The sequence below is a fragment of the Cryptomeria japonica genome, chromosome 6, assembly GCF_030272615.1.
Source record: "Cryptomeria japonica chromosome 6, Sugi_1.0, whole genome shotgun sequence".
Taxonomy (NCBI): Eukaryota; Viridiplantae; Streptophyta; class Pinopsida; order Cupressales; family Cupressaceae; genus Cryptomeria; species Cryptomeria japonica.
In genome coordinates, this window is record NC_081410.1 from 54,829,610 (window position 1) to 54,846,047 (window position 16,438).

A 16,438-nucleotide genomic window follows, 5' to 3' on the forward strand; every position below is an offset into this window, starting at 1 on the left:
AAGGTCGCATCACATCTCACGATGAACCTAGACCTCATCAGCAAAAACAAAAACGAACATACACTCCCTTAGGGGAACCCATTGAAACAGTATTGCGACAACTCATTTCTCAAAATTTGGTCACTCTACCTAAAACATCAAACTATGAACCTCAGGTCAAACCTGCATGGTGGAGAGATACTGAACACTGTGATTTCCACCAAGGGAGAGGACACAAGACAAGTAATTGTCACCGATTGAAAGATCTTATTCAGGATCTTATTGACCGAGGTGAAATTGAAATAGAAGGACATGACCCAAAAACAACAAACAATGATCATCTGATGTTCAAAAATCCACTTCCATCACAAGATCAAAGGGGTCCTTCCACTCACCTATATGATGCCAGTGAACAAGTTGCAACTATAACCATCAAAAATCTCAACTCCAATTGCAATGTTGTTACACGTCGCAACAAGGTTACCATAAAGGCAGCTCCACAAGGCACCACCTCCATACCAAAGTAGTACAATCTTGTGGAACAATTAGACAAAACGCCTACGCTTATATCCATTTTAGAGCAATTGCGCCTATCGCCATCTCATAAAACAATTTTGGATCAAGCACTCCAAGAGGCGACAGTCCCTGCAAACCTGAATACAGACCAATTTCAAGCCATGGTTGGAAGTCTAAAGTCATCACCTTGTCTCACTTTTTCCGAAAGTGACAACTCTTCCTTCCAGCAACCTCATAACACTTCGCTACACATTGAAGGCTTTATCAACTAGCACAGGATCAAGAGAGTCTTGATCGATAATGGAGCAGGCTTAAATATTTGTACACTACAGTTGGTCATAGCATTGGGATATGCTATAGAATCAGTGGATCCCCGTAAGAAAATCACAATCAAAGCCTATGACGATGCAGAGCATTCATCCAAAGGAGCTGTGGTACTACCAATCCGAGTGGGCCCTGTGGTAAAGCACATCATCTGTCAAGTTTTGGACCTTCCTCTACCATACAATCTATTGTTAGGAAGACCTTGGATACATGCCATGCAAGCCGTTCCATCTACCTACCATCAATGTATCAAGTTCCCACATAATGGTGTAGAGATCACAATCCTGGGCGATGCAAATCCCTTTGCATATTGCCATAATATCAGCCATCAACTAGAGATTACCGTTCCTAATAATAGAGAAGCCATTTCCTCCACATCATGTATAAGTCCTGCCTCTCTTACCAGTTCGAATACCACTATACCAAAGCAAGAAAAGCTTAAGATGAAAATAACAGAGGAAGGTCTTGGGGAATACAACTTGAGTCAACTCTTTTGTGTGGGACAAATGCCCACTTCTCCTAGAACACATGGTAAACCACAACAGTAATCTTAGCAGCCACTAAACTGAGGCACTATCTGTTAACACACAAGGTACAACTCATTGCAAAGATTGATCCACTCAAGTATTTACTCAACAAAGCAGCATTGACAGGTCACTTGGCCAAATGGGTGATGATTCTAAGTGAATTTGACATCGAGTATGTAGATCGTAAAGCTATCAAAGGACAAGTTATTGCAGATTAGTTGGCCGATGCACCACTCATAGGCAATCATCCTCTCATTTCCAATTTTCCAGATGAAGAGATATTCATGATCACAACAACACAACCATGGAAACTATACTTTGATGGTTCATACACTAGGCATGGCTCGGGGGTAGGCATTCTGTTTATCACACCTCAAGGTGACATCATCCCGAAGTCTTACAGGCTCACATTTCCATGCACTAACAACATAGCAGAGTATGAGGCCTTGATCACAGGACTCAGGCTAGCCGTACAATGGAAATTACAAGAACTACAAGTATATGGCGACTCACAACTGGTCATTCGACAAGCAACAAATGAATATCAGACCAAGGATGATAAACTCATGCCATATAAGAAAATGGTGGGCACTTTAAAAGCATCATTTTGTACTATCACCTTTGAGCAGATACCAAGAGATCAGAATCGAGCCGCTAATGCTATGGCTACTATTGCATCTCTCCTAGATCTTCCACATAATTCAACATGCTACAAGTTCTTGGTAGAACAACTTTGGATCCCCGCTTATGATATCCTCGAATCCGAGATGATATGTCATCTTTTTGGTTCTGAATCCCCATGGTACGGTGAGTTCTACACCTATCTCCGCGATCACACCCTTCCTCCTAACCAATTGAATAACCAACATAAAACCTTCATTCACCAAATTGCTCGATATACCATTATTGCCGAAACCCTATACCAACGCAGTCTTGATGGTAGTCTCCCTTGATGTCTGGAAAACGATGAGATAACAAAGGCCTTGGAAGAGGTACATGAAGGAATTTGTGGGACTCACTCAAGTGGTCCGTCACTAGCCAAGAAACTCCTGCGCAATGGATACTATTGGCCATCTATGGAAAAAGACTCCTACTACTTTGTCAGAAAATGCAAGAAATGTCAAGTTCATGGAGACCTGATACATGCACCCACATAGGAATTGCAACCAATCACGACACCATGGCCTTTTTGTCAATGGGGACTTGACCTTGTGGGTAAAATCCATCCTTCTTCATCCAATGACCACAAATTCATTATTACGGCCACCAAATATTTCACAAGGTGGATCGAAGCTGTTCCACTTACCCAAGTCATCGGCAAGCAGATTGCCTCATTCATCCTCAATTACATCATCTGCCGGTATGGTGTACCCATGTCCATCATCACAGATAACGGGCTTCCTTTCAAAAATCAAGATGTCCGTGAGCTCTATGAGAAGTATCACATCCAACACTGCTTTTCCACCCCCTATTACCCACAAGGTAATGGTTAGGCTAAAGCATCAAACAAAAACATATTGAGAATCCTTAAGAAGATAGTCAATGATGCTGGTCATGATTGGCATGTTCAACTAAATCCAGCACTATGGGCATATCAAACTAGCATTCAAACCCCTACAGGCGCAACTCCTTACTCACTGGTCTATGGTGCGGAAGCTATCTTACCTATTGAGGTCGAAATACCATCCCTACAAGTTTCCTTGCATAACCTCATTGATGATGAAGCCTATAGAGTATCCCGTCTTCAGGACTTAGAGTTACTTGATGAAAAGCGACAAGCTGCATACAACCATCTCAAAGCCTATCAGCAGCGCATGAGCAGAAGCTACAATCACCGAGTTAGACCTCGTACATTTGAGGTAGGTGATCTTGTTCTCCGAGAGAATCCTCGCAACCAACCAAACAAAGAACATCAGGGAAATTTTGAATCAAACTGGCTGGGTCCATATGTTATCACTGCTGTATTTGGGTCTGGGGCATATCAGTTGGCTACTTCAGAAGGAGAACCGCTCGCAAATCCAATCAATAAAATGCACCTCAAACGGTTTTATACCTAAGCTGTACAGAGCATCAGGCTCCCCTGCATACCAGAAAAACAATCCAAAAACATTCAGATAAATGTCTTGAAGAAAATACAAAAATATCAAAATAGTAAAGAAAAATCATGCATCCAAACGGTGAACAAACACTCCAGTGGCACCTTGGGTAAGTACGATGGTGAAAACCTAGCAAACAGGCACCACTCGTAAAGGCTATGGCTCCATTATCTTTCAGGTTCGTTGCGATCACATTCATTACATACACACATCCATCCATCCAAACCATGGCTTGTTATTTGATCTACAATCAAAGAAAGTACTTTGTGCGTCTTGCATCCCGCTTTTTCATAGTCATGTCTAACTTGGGGGCAATGCCCTTAATCTAGTTGATGGAAGTGGATTCTACATTACTTGTGATTCATTAGGTTCAAAAATTCAAAACTGTCTCACAAAATCCAAAAACATTCAAAACTGTCTCACAAAATCCAAAAACATTCAAAACTATCTCGCAAAAAACCAAAAACATTCAAAATCACAAAATCCAAAAACAACGGAAAACATCAAAAAAACAAACAAAAACATGGCACCACATTGTACATACTCATCTGAGTAGATACCAAACAAGCATTGAAAAATACTCGCATGATGATCATTTCTCAAATTGACCAAACAATCAACATCAATAATCAAACTATCTTCAACAAGGATGCATCCTTCCTTATCTAAACAAAAACAAGATGACATTTTTTCTTTGACAAGAAAATTTTGTTTAAGATATCAAATACTTGGTTGATTTGTGAGTAAATCATTCATTTATTTATATAAGGTTCTTACAACATTGTTTGTATGTCTTCTGCTTTTTTATCCCCATGAAGTTTTGGGGCATGTCCTAATGGTGTCTACGTGGGAAGTTCACTAAGCTACATGATCTTATGCAAAATGTAGTAATAGATCATTACGACTTGCTGACTACAATGTATACCTCGACCATATGAGCATGAACCATTACCAAGGATCCATATTCTTTATTCTTTATGTATATACTGTTTGTTTGCAGGTACAATGCTCTTCCTTTGGTTCCTCCTGCCTCATCCAAATTGGATAAAGGTTTTATCTCTTATTACGGTATGAACTTGCCTCAGGATATGATCAGCCTAAGATCAAGGAGGACGATCCAAGTCATGCCTAAACAGAGATGATCCTTGTCTGTTCCACAAGCAATACTCTGGTTAACTTGACCCATTATATCAAGTTACTTGTATTCACTTGCTATATCAAAATCCATGTAAGGAATACTCAGGTCATCTTGAATCATTATGTCAAGATGCTTGTATTCTCTTCCAACATTTTAAAGCTCAATGATGAAAATAGAGCACTATGGATCATCATTTCATCTCATCTATTTATATATTGCATTCCGTTGCATATCACCCATCCATTCACTCATTCATATGTATAATTTATATGCAAAATGTGAACAAGGTTCATATGAACAGTTATGTGAACATTAAGCTGGTCTTGGATACAATCATGACCAAGTACTCTGATACATCATCAATGCATCATGCAAAGTCTCAAAAACCTTGCCTTCCTCAGGATCATATCATCATTACATTTAGTTGCATTTTGCATTAAGTACATTCATGACATTTTAATTAAATTGCATATAGTTCATTTAGTTTATTGACATTAGTCTTCATTAATCATTTGCATCATTGCATAATCATAAATAATTAGATTCATTCATGAGATCAAATTGTCCTTGATTGTATTAAACCATTTACTATGCATTCATTTAGTGTTATTTATCCATTATCATTTCATTATCATTTATCATTTATCGTTGCATATATTCATTTATCTATTCATTAGTTAAAAGGTGCATTCATTCATCCATTATTAAAGTATCTTATTATGCTCATGTTAGGATTCATTTACATTGCATTCATTATCCTTTTTTAATTGCATTAAGGTGTAGTTATTTAACCATAAATTGTAGTACCATCACATTATCATTTTTACTTAATCATATTTAAGCATTTAAAATCATAAAACCATTTGTTTCCAAAAAAAAATGGTTCGTATCATTTTATATGTCCTTTATACATATGTATTCACCTAGACATTATCATATAAACATTTGAACTTTACATTTTGTTTATCCATATTACATTCATTTAAAAACATCTAGATGCATAACCATACATAACATCATTTATTCAAAACATTGCATTAACATCATTGCATATCATTATCTCATCATTATATCCAAATAGGAAACACCAAAATCCTGTTCATCAATCATCATTATGAATACATCCCCATCATGACATTACATACATACAAACAATGCATCAAAGAAATCATACATATATAAACCTGCATTCATATGTCAGTATCCAACATCATAAATCATCATAAAAACATGCATATAAGAATTATCTCATGAATGCATACATATCCATCTAAGCAATAAAAAACATACAATCACCATCCTGCATAGACATCCATACATATCAAATGCATATCATCAAAATATGGGATCTCCTCATATATATCATCTCATGTCTCAGAGTCCAATGAAGTCTACAAAATCAGCTACCAAGAGCCATCCAAGATACAGTCCAAAAATAAACAATGATAAAATACATATATGCAAAAATGCTCTCTCAGATGCCACTTTGACCATATGCTATACCACCATCGCCACCTGCTCCCCCACTGGTCCCCGCACCATCCGATCTATCTCTCCGTGGAGGCCCCATAAAACCCCCACTCACTCCTACATCCCCTGATCTATCCCTCCGTAGAGGACCCATCACACCCCCACTGCTCTGCATCCTCTGTGATCACTCTGATTTGGCCTGCTGCATCTGTGAATAGCTCAGTGCTCGTTGACTAGCTGGCACCACCTGCTCATATAACCCTCGCCAGTAATCTATCTCAGCCTGTACTCGCCGGATCTCCCTCATCACCTCCCTCGTAGGCCCCTGTACTCCTACTCCAACCCAAACTCTCTCTTGCAGCTCTACTAATCTCTCCACCGCACTATCCCTCTCCTACAACACTACAGTCAGCTCTGACTCCCGTGCAAATAGTTGCACATCTCTAGCCGCCACCTTCGCCTCCAAATCCTCTACACAGGTCTGCAAATGTACTATCATATGATCCCTAAGATCTTCAGTGGCTCCCTCCCCTATATCCATAGCAGCCTCACCTGTATCACCCTCTCCAGTGGCTCTCTCCCCTCTGTCCATCGGGATCTCCCTCTCCATACCTCTACCACCTAGTCTAACTCCTCCCCGCATCAATGGTCCCTGCGATATCTGCAGTGGCAGTCCACCTCTCCCTCTCCGCTGAATCCGACTCCCCAACCCACCACCTCCTCCTCCGTCACCACCATCTCCTCTCCCTCCTCCACCTGCCATCGGTCCTTAACCTCCTGCCCTCCTTCATCTCCGTCCCCTCTCATCCTCAAAATCAGGCACCGGCTCTGCTGGATCGGATATCCTTAGAATCGGATGCACCGCCTGGTACTGCGTGTACTCATCTGATACCCTTGCATCCACGACTCTCGGTCGTATGTCCCAAGGTCTCACCTGCAGCGTCCGAAACTCCGCCAGTGCCTGGTCATATGACAGCACTGGCCCCCATACATATCTCTCCCGTATCACCCGAGCATACTCCCCTGATCCACTAGGCAGTCCTTGTTGCCGTCCAAACTGCCTCATCACTCTCCCCGACACATGTCTCTCTACATGGTACGAGGTCCTCCCAATGAGGAATTGGGTCATGAATACATAGGGCAGTGCCTCCGCATCATCATCCCAGGGCTCACACTCCAGGTACGGTCTCCATATAACTGCATCCAAATCATCTAATACCCGCCACCACCACTCTAACTTCCCCAGGTGGGACTGACTCATCATACCGCTATACATAAACATATACGACTGATCCACTGTGCGAAACCTAAGACTCACTGGTCGAGTCACTGGTAGGTGCTCCCATGCCCAAATATGTAGTAGCGTCACTCCCACTGCTAAGGAACCCCTCCCATGGTATACCACCTCATGCAACTCCTGATAAAGGTGCGCCAACACACATGACCCCCAAGCAAATCGGGTCCCCTCGGTAATCATCATCTCGATCACCTGCCTCCAACCAACAGCCAGCCCATGTGATCGCCTATCAGGACATAGTAGTCCTCCCACAATACAGGCCATGACTACTGGTAACAGCTCATATAAAGCACCTATCTCCTCCCAAGCAATGGAGCCATCATCAATGAACACATCCTCATCGAAGAACCTCTGAACTGCTAGAGTCCCCCATGATCTGTCATATGTGATCAGCTCCCCCCAAATTGGAATACGCAGGATGTGCCACACATCCTCCAGGGTCACTATCATCTCCCCCTGTGCCAGATGAAAGGTGCACGTCTTGCTGTGCCACCGCTCTGCTAATGCCATAATCAATCCGTGATTCATCCGAATCACGGGCATGTGCATCACCTCATATAATCTAATCACGGCAATACAATCGATCTCCGCCTCTGTCAATCGATCTCGCAACCCCTGTGTCACCGGATGTCTCTCGCGTAACTGCAACACGCGTAGATCCTCCTGCACATGAGAATCCATCAATCATCATCAGTTGTTTTGTTTCAAACTTTCTTAAAGTTTAAACCTAGACTATCAACAGATACTTTGATCAAGTATCTTCGAGTCTCAACAGGTAAGCAATCATGGCAACCTAGACTTCAAAAGACATTTATCCTAAAAATGACCTAAGTCTCATAAGGCTGCTATGGTTCAAAACAACTCCCACTTTGCCTCCCTATCCATCCATCTTTGGCATCAGGAGATTATCACACAAACTGGGACATCCCTTATCTTGCAAATAAAAGCGCTATTTTGCACACAAAAACACTACTTACCTACAATAGCGCTGAACTCCTAACAAAAGCGCTCAATCAGCTATCCAAAAGTGCTCAAACTACAAAAGCACTAGAACAACAACACAATAATGTTGATTCATAGCAAAAACGCTCAATTAGGCACTCAATAGTGCTCATCCATCAAAAGCGCCTAAACTAGCCTACAATAGCGCTACAATTTGCAAAAGCGCTCAAATAGCACCTCAATAGCGCCATTGCGGCACAATAGCGCTAATTAATTGGACAATAGCGCCAAAACGTCATTTCAGTGCTATTGTTCCAACTCAACTTGGACTCAGCAAAAAGCATATAAAAATGTATAAAAATAAAAAATTCACATTTGTGTACCGCTGGTCCGTAGTCATCTGGCTGCTGGAACCGACGAACTCGCTCAAGACGGTGCTCTGCTACTGGTACCGACATCCTAACTGCTGCTCGCTCCTCTCAAAAGTCACTGTCAGAGCTATAGTTTCACACTGGTCGCGGTAACAAATGATCCTGTTTTCACCCCTTTCTCCCCATTTAAACCCTTCGCAATCACCGTAATTTCCTCCGCTCACCATCGTGGTCCCTATGCACTTCCCGAGCCCCCCATTTCTCCATTTCCCCCTCGATTTCTTCTATTTTTCACCAGTATTGCTAACTTCTTCTTTTCTAACACCCTGCCAATTTTCATTCTTTTTCGAGAGATCGCTCGATTTTTCGAAAATTTTTGGCCCATCTCTCGAGGGGGCATACCACCCATTAAATTTACATGTTATGGGGCATTTCTTCACACCATTTTTTCTTTATTTGAAACAACGCGATAAACCGCACCGTCTCAAAGAGGGGCAAATGTAGTCACATAAATCTGTCCAGCTTAATTAAATAAATATTTGCTATTTATTTGATTAAAAATACACTAGCCATGAGTTAATTAAATTAACATTTAATTAATTCATCTTCAAAATATTCTTCTATTAATTAAATAAATTATTCAATTTATTATAATTAATTCATTAAACCAAGTTCACAAATCAATTAAATGAATAAAATCTATTTATTTAATTAAACCCCCCTATTCCTCTTTTAAATAAATTAAATTAAATATTTATTTAAATCATTATCCCCCCCACTTGCATTCTCCTAAAAATGCAACTTGCACACATTTATTGAAATAAATTAATTTATTTTAATTAAAAATCCTATTTTTCCTCACCCACCAAACTCACTTGCAATTCTAATCTCCTTCTAGATTCTTCTAAACCCTTCCTAATTAGCCTAATCCATTCCCTAATTATTGTCACATTCCTAAGCAACTTGGAGTCACTTCTCAAAGACTTCAAAGTCTTTGAAAAACATTTAATGCTTTGTGTGTTCAACAATTTAACCTCCAAAAGTATTCCAAAACCACTAATGGCTCTTACATGACCATTAATGGCTCTTACATAATCATTTATGGTTAATTCAACTTGTCTCCTCAAGCATTTATTGCTTTGACCATGTTTATCTCTTTTTGCCTTTGCACAAGAGTTTATCCATTGGATAAAAACTTTACTCTTTAAATAAAGAGTTTATTCATTCAACTAACCTTGACCTTAACTCCCAAGGTTATGTCAAACATTTAATGCTTATTCCCTCTCCTCTCAACCTATCTCACATTAACACTTGTCATCTTGGGATTGGGTTGAAAGCCCTCACATGGATTTGAAATCTTTCAATCCTGACCCTTGTTGAGATTGCTCAATCTCAACCATCCATTGCTCCATTTTTCTTATAAATAGAGCCCATTTCTTCATAATCCAGATCCTGAAAACTTGTATGCATTTAAGCTATAGGCATTTCTAGAGAGCATTTAGCATAAACCACTAATATCTTGTCATCTTGAATAAAATAAATCATTTTAATATCAATAGCATTTAGTATTAGCTTTTTTATTCACATTTAGAGCAAAATACTTCAATCTCAATCCTCCATAAGCATCCATAGTGCAAAAGCTGCTGAGAGCTACACTATTTTGGAACTTGGAGAGGAGAGGAACAAAGGAGAAGAAACCAAGAGCATGTTAGGAGGCATTTGGAGATGCCTCATCATTTTTATCTTCTTAGTTAGATATTTTGTCATGCTTTTGATATCTCTTTTGATATGTCTATTTAGATTAGTTTTTGATTGATTAACACTAATGGTTTCTTGTATGTTGTGTGTCATTTATCATTGACTAATCTTCCTTTTTTGCAGAGCATCACCTACATTATTGCTTAAGTGGTGAAAGAATTGATTGTTGTGATAAATGATTTGATTAATATGTTAGACAAATCTGATAAAGAGGTTGTTAGAAGAAGTTGAGATATTTGTTAAATGGTTTCAAATCTGATATAAGTTTGATTTTGGGTTTATAAAATCAATTGGTCTTAATACTGATTCACCCCCCTCTCAGTATTAACCGGATCCTTATAGGATTAACAATTGGTATCAGAGCTTTGGTCCTTTGTGTGCGGAAAGCCTAACCGCTTGAGGAAAAGATTTTGAGGAAGTCAAGATGATGAAGAAAGAGGGTCTTAAGTTTAACAAGGATAACTACAAGATCTGGAAAGACATAATGAATATCTACATCAAAGGTCTTGGTGCATAATATTGGAAGCAAGTTCAAACAACATATGTTGCTCCTACCACTACTCCCTTGACACTGGATGAACTCAGAGAGCAACTAGATAACATGCAAGCCCTATAAGCTATTGTAAGTACTTTATCTAATTCAAAATATATTGATGTTCAAGGATTGGAAACTGCAGGTGAGGTTTGGGAAAAGTTAGAGACAATCTATGGAGGAGATGAGAATGTTTAAAGATCCAAAAAGGAAAGCTTGAGAGGAAAGTTCGATGACATGAGAATGCTTGAAGGAGAAAATATTGCACAGTATGGTCAGAGAATCAAAGAAGTTGTTGGCGGCATAAAGAGTGGTAGAGGTAAATTAGAAGATGATGTAATAGTAAGTAAAATGCTCATAACTCTTCAACCTCAGTATGCTATAAGAGTATCGACAATCCAAGAACTTAGATCTATTTCAAAGGATAAGGTAACTACTGATTCATTGATTAGTAAGCTTACATCTTTTGAGTTAAATATTTTTGACAATAGTGTGACAAAATCTACTGAATCTACCTTTAAAGCTTCTGCTACTGGCTCATCTGCTAGAAAAGGAAAATATATATGTCAAAATCATGAGTGCGGGACAAGTCATGGAAGTAACTGGGGAAATGAAGACAATGAAGATCAAGTGATGGAACTTGAGGCACTGTTATCAAAGAGATTTCCAAGAGGCACTGATAAGTATAAAGGAAAGCTACCTTTGAAGTGTTTCTCTTGTAGTAAAATTTGTCATATTGCTGCTAACTTCCCTAACACTGATAATAAAGAAAATTTTAGAAGATTCAAAGGAAAGGGAAAGAAATATTGTTATGTTGCAGTAGATGAAGGTGTGATTGATGAGGAGTCAGAAGATGAAGATGACAATGAAGAAATTGTGTTTGTAGATGTGAAGGAGGAACTGTCAGATGAAAATGCACTAGTATCTCATATGAAGAATAGTGATGAATGGGTTATAGACAGTGGTTGCTCACACCACATGACCGGAGACAAAAAGTAAGTTCATAACCCTTAATGAATTTGATGGAGCTGTTGTTAGATTTGAAAATAACTCTCCTTGCATTGTGAAAGATAAAGTTTCAATCTCTCTAAATGGGAAGAGTAATGCTGATGATGTGTTTTGGGTTGATGGTCTAAAGCATAATATTTTAAGTGTTGGTCAACTCAATGATAAAGGTTATTTGCTTGAGTTTAAAAGTGGAGTCTATAGAATTCTTGGAGGTAATGGTGAACTGATTGCTACTGGGAAACAAACTAGAGGTAACTTATTCCATTTGAATGGTAATATTAATTGTAGTCACATAAATCTGTCCACTTAATTAAATGAATACTTAGTATTTATTTGATTATTTAACCATCAATTAATAATTAATTAAATTAATATTTAATTAATTCATCTTAACGCTCTTCTCCTATTAATTAAATAAATTATTCAATTTATTTGATTTAATTCACTTAACCAAATTCATACCATTAATTAAATAAATAAATCATATTTGTTTAATTAAATCTTCTCTCACATTTAAATAAATTAATATTTATTTAAATCCCCCAAAATCCCATCTCTCACATTTAAATAAATTAATATTTATTTAAATCCCCCAAAATCCCACCTCTCACATTTAAATAAATTAACATTTATTTAAATCACCTTTATCCTCCACCCACTTGCATTTTCCTACAAATGCAAATTGCACAATTATTTTAAATAAATAATTTATTTAAATCACCTTTATCCTCCACCCACTTGTATTTTCCTACAAAAGCAAGTTGCACAACTATTTTAAATAAATTATTTATTTAAAATCCTATTTATCCTCACCCACTTGAAACCTTTAATGGTTTCCCTTAAAGTATTCAAACTTGATGGCTTTAAAGTCTTCAAACTTGATGGCTTCCTTCTATAGTCTTCTTAAAGACTTTAATGGTTTTCCTTAAAGTCTTCAAGCCTTTAATGGTTTCCCTCAAAGTCTTCAAGCATTTTAATGCTTTATCTTCTTTTTCTCATTTAAATAAATTGATATTTATTTAAATATTTATCCAAATGCAACTTACACCATTTAATTGAAATAAATGATTTTATTTTAATTGAAAATACCAAAATTTCTCCCACTTGCATTTTCCTACAAAATCCACTTGTATGCCTAAACCCCTTCTAGATTCTTCTAAACCCTTCCTAATTAGCCTAATCCATCCCCTAAATATTGTCACATTCCTAAGCAAATTGGAGTCACTTCTCAAAGACTCCAAAGTCTTTGAAAAGCAATTAATGCTTTGTGTGTTCAACAAATTAACCCTCAAAGTCTTAGATAACCTTTGAAAGCTTCCAACCTTCAACCACTAAATGGCTCAAAGTCTTTGATAACCATTGAAGGCTTCCAACCTTCAACCACTTAATCCCCAAAGTCTCCAATAACCATTAATGGTTAATTCAACCCTCCCACATGGTTAAAACATTTGTTTTGACTCAACCTCTACCCAACCCAAAGGTCTCATCAGGCCATTAATGCTTTGACCATGATTATCTCTTAAACATTTGCACAAAGGTTTATCCTTGGATTAACTCTTAATCCAATGGGTAATCTTAATTTAGACTTGACCCTTACCTTCTAGATAACCATGAGGTCTTCTCAGGCCTTTAATGCCTCCAACCTCTTCTCTCAACCCAATCCTATGTTGAAACTTGTCACCATTTTATTGGTGCCAATTATGCACATGGATCCCCAACTTTCAAACTTGGCCCTTGATTAAACCATTCAATCTTAACCCTTCATTTCCCCATTTCTTCTATAAATAGAACCCTTCTCCTCAAACAAAAGGGAAGCATTTTAGAGTATTGTTGTTATACTGGCATTAGCATAGAGCTTTTTCATAGCATCACTATCTACTCTTGCATGGTATTTGCTTATCATATTCAACTATCTTGAATCTCCATATGGCATCCATGGCTAGTGCTAAAAGCTGAGAGCTACACTCATTTGGGACTTGGAGAGGAGAGGAACAAGGGAGGAGCAACTATGAGCATCTTGATTAGCTATTTCATTCTATGTTTATATGCTTTCTATTTCATGCTTAATATCTCTCTTGATATGCCTGTTTAGGATAATCTTTTGTTGCTAACACTAACGTTTGTTTCTTGTGCTCTTGTGTGTGTTTCCATCAAACAGATTTTCTAATCCTTTTTGCAGAGCATCATTAATAATTGTTTGATTGCAAGAATGGAAGACAATTGGTTATGGCATAAAAGATGTTGTCATGTTAATTTTGATAATTTGGTTAAGATAAGCAAGTCAAGTGTTGTAAGAGGATTACCCCAACTTGTCAAACCGGATAGTGTGATATGCAAAGATTGTGAAATCGGTAAGATGACCTCTATTTCTTTCAAGAGCAATAATTGTATTTCTGAAAATGTTTTAGATTTGGTACATACTAATCTCTGTGGCCCTATGAGAAAAAAGAGTTATTACGGTGATAGGTATTTCATGATTTTCATCGATGACTATTCTAAAATGATGTGGGTGACATTTTTAAGAGAAAAATCAGAAGCATTTAGTAAATTTAAATCATTTAAAGCTCTGGTTGAGAAGGAAACCGGTAAGAACTTGAAGTGTTTAAGATCAACCGAGGAGGTTAATTCACATCTGATGAATTTGTTAAGGATTGTGATGAACAAGGTATAAAGAGACAGATGTCTGCTCTGAGGACACCACAACATAATGGCACAGCAGAAAGGATGAACAAAATAATAGTTGAAGCTGCAAGAACCATGTTATTACAGTGTGATGTATCCAAAATGTTTTGGAGAGAAGCGGTCAGTACTGCTGTATACACTTTAAACCGGGTACTGGTAAAGAGAGGTAACAATAAGATACCCTATGAGCTATGGTTTAGAAAAACCCCTTGTGTAAGTTATTTTAAATTTTTTGGAAGTCAATGTTTTATTAAGAGAGATAACTACACTGAGAAATTTGATGCAAAATTTGATGAAGGAATTTTTCTTGTTTACTCTTCTAAGAGTAAAGCATATAAATGTTACAATAAGAGAACTAAGAAAATTGTTGAAAGTGTAATTTAAAAGTTGATGATCTATCTGATAAGTCTGAAGGTACAAGCATATTAGAATGTGAAAAGAATGATAATGAGGAAAATTTTGTGATCATTGAACCAGAAGCAAAGAATAATGAAGAACCGATAAATGCAGAATTAGATGCTCAACCAACAAGCGATGGTAGTGAGGAAGAAGATGAAGAACTTGATGTAGAACCGACACAAACAATACCTAGATATGTCAGATTAATCACACACAAGAGAAGATAATTGGTGATAAGAATGCAGGTGTGCAAACCAAGAGACAGATCCGAGAGAACTCATGTTTGATATCTACAATTGAGCCCAAGTCTGTTAAGGATGCACTAAAGGATGACATTTAGGCGAATGCAATGAATGAAGAATTAGATCAAATTGAGAAGAATCAGACATGCACTTATTCCTAGATCGGAGGATAAGAATGTATTTGGAACAAAATGGGTCTTTAGGAATAAATTGGATGAAGAAGGAAGAATTGTAAGAAACAAGGCAAGGTTAGTCTACAAAGGGTATGCTCAAGAAGAAGGTGAGGATTATGGTGAAACATTTGCACCTGTTGCTAGATTACAAGGAGTAAGGATGTTGCTGGGATTTGATGCATATAAGGAATTCAAAGTTTATCAAATGGATGTCAAGTTAGCCTTTTAAAATGGAATTCTAGAAGAAGAAGTATACATTGAACAACTAGATGGATTTTCCTTGACTAATGATAAGGATATGGTGTGAATATTGCACAAAGCAGTATATGGTCTAAAGCGGGCACCAAGGGCATGGTATGATAGATTACGTGCACATTTGATCAAAATTGGATTCCAACATACCAGTGAGGACAACAACATTTATTTGAAGACTGATGGAGACAAGATGTTTATAGAATATGTGTTTGTAGATGACATAATTTTTGGTGGAAATGATGATATGTGTATGGACTTTGCTGATATAATGAAAAAGGAACTTGAAATGTCTCTAATCAGTGAAATAAAGTTCTTTATTGGCTTACAGGTCCAACAAGTGGATGGTGGTATTTTTATTTGTCAAACCAAGTATATCAAAGAGGTGTTGAAGAATTTCAACATGGAAGACTGCAAATCGGTAGGAACACCGATGGTGACAGGATGCAAGTTATCAAAGCAAGATGATTTCCCTGCTGTTAGTGAAAATGAGTACAGATCTATGATTGGCAAGATACACTATGTTGTTCATAGAAGACGATACATTGCTCATGTTGTTGGGTTAGTGGCTAGATTTCAAAAAGAGCCTAAAGAGAGTCACATGGTGGCTGTGAAGAGAATTTTTTGATATCTCAAAGGCACAATAGACTATGGTTTATGGTATCCCTATAAAGGAGATTTTACTTTGGATGTCTTTACTGATGCTGATTGGGTAGGTAATGTGGATGATTG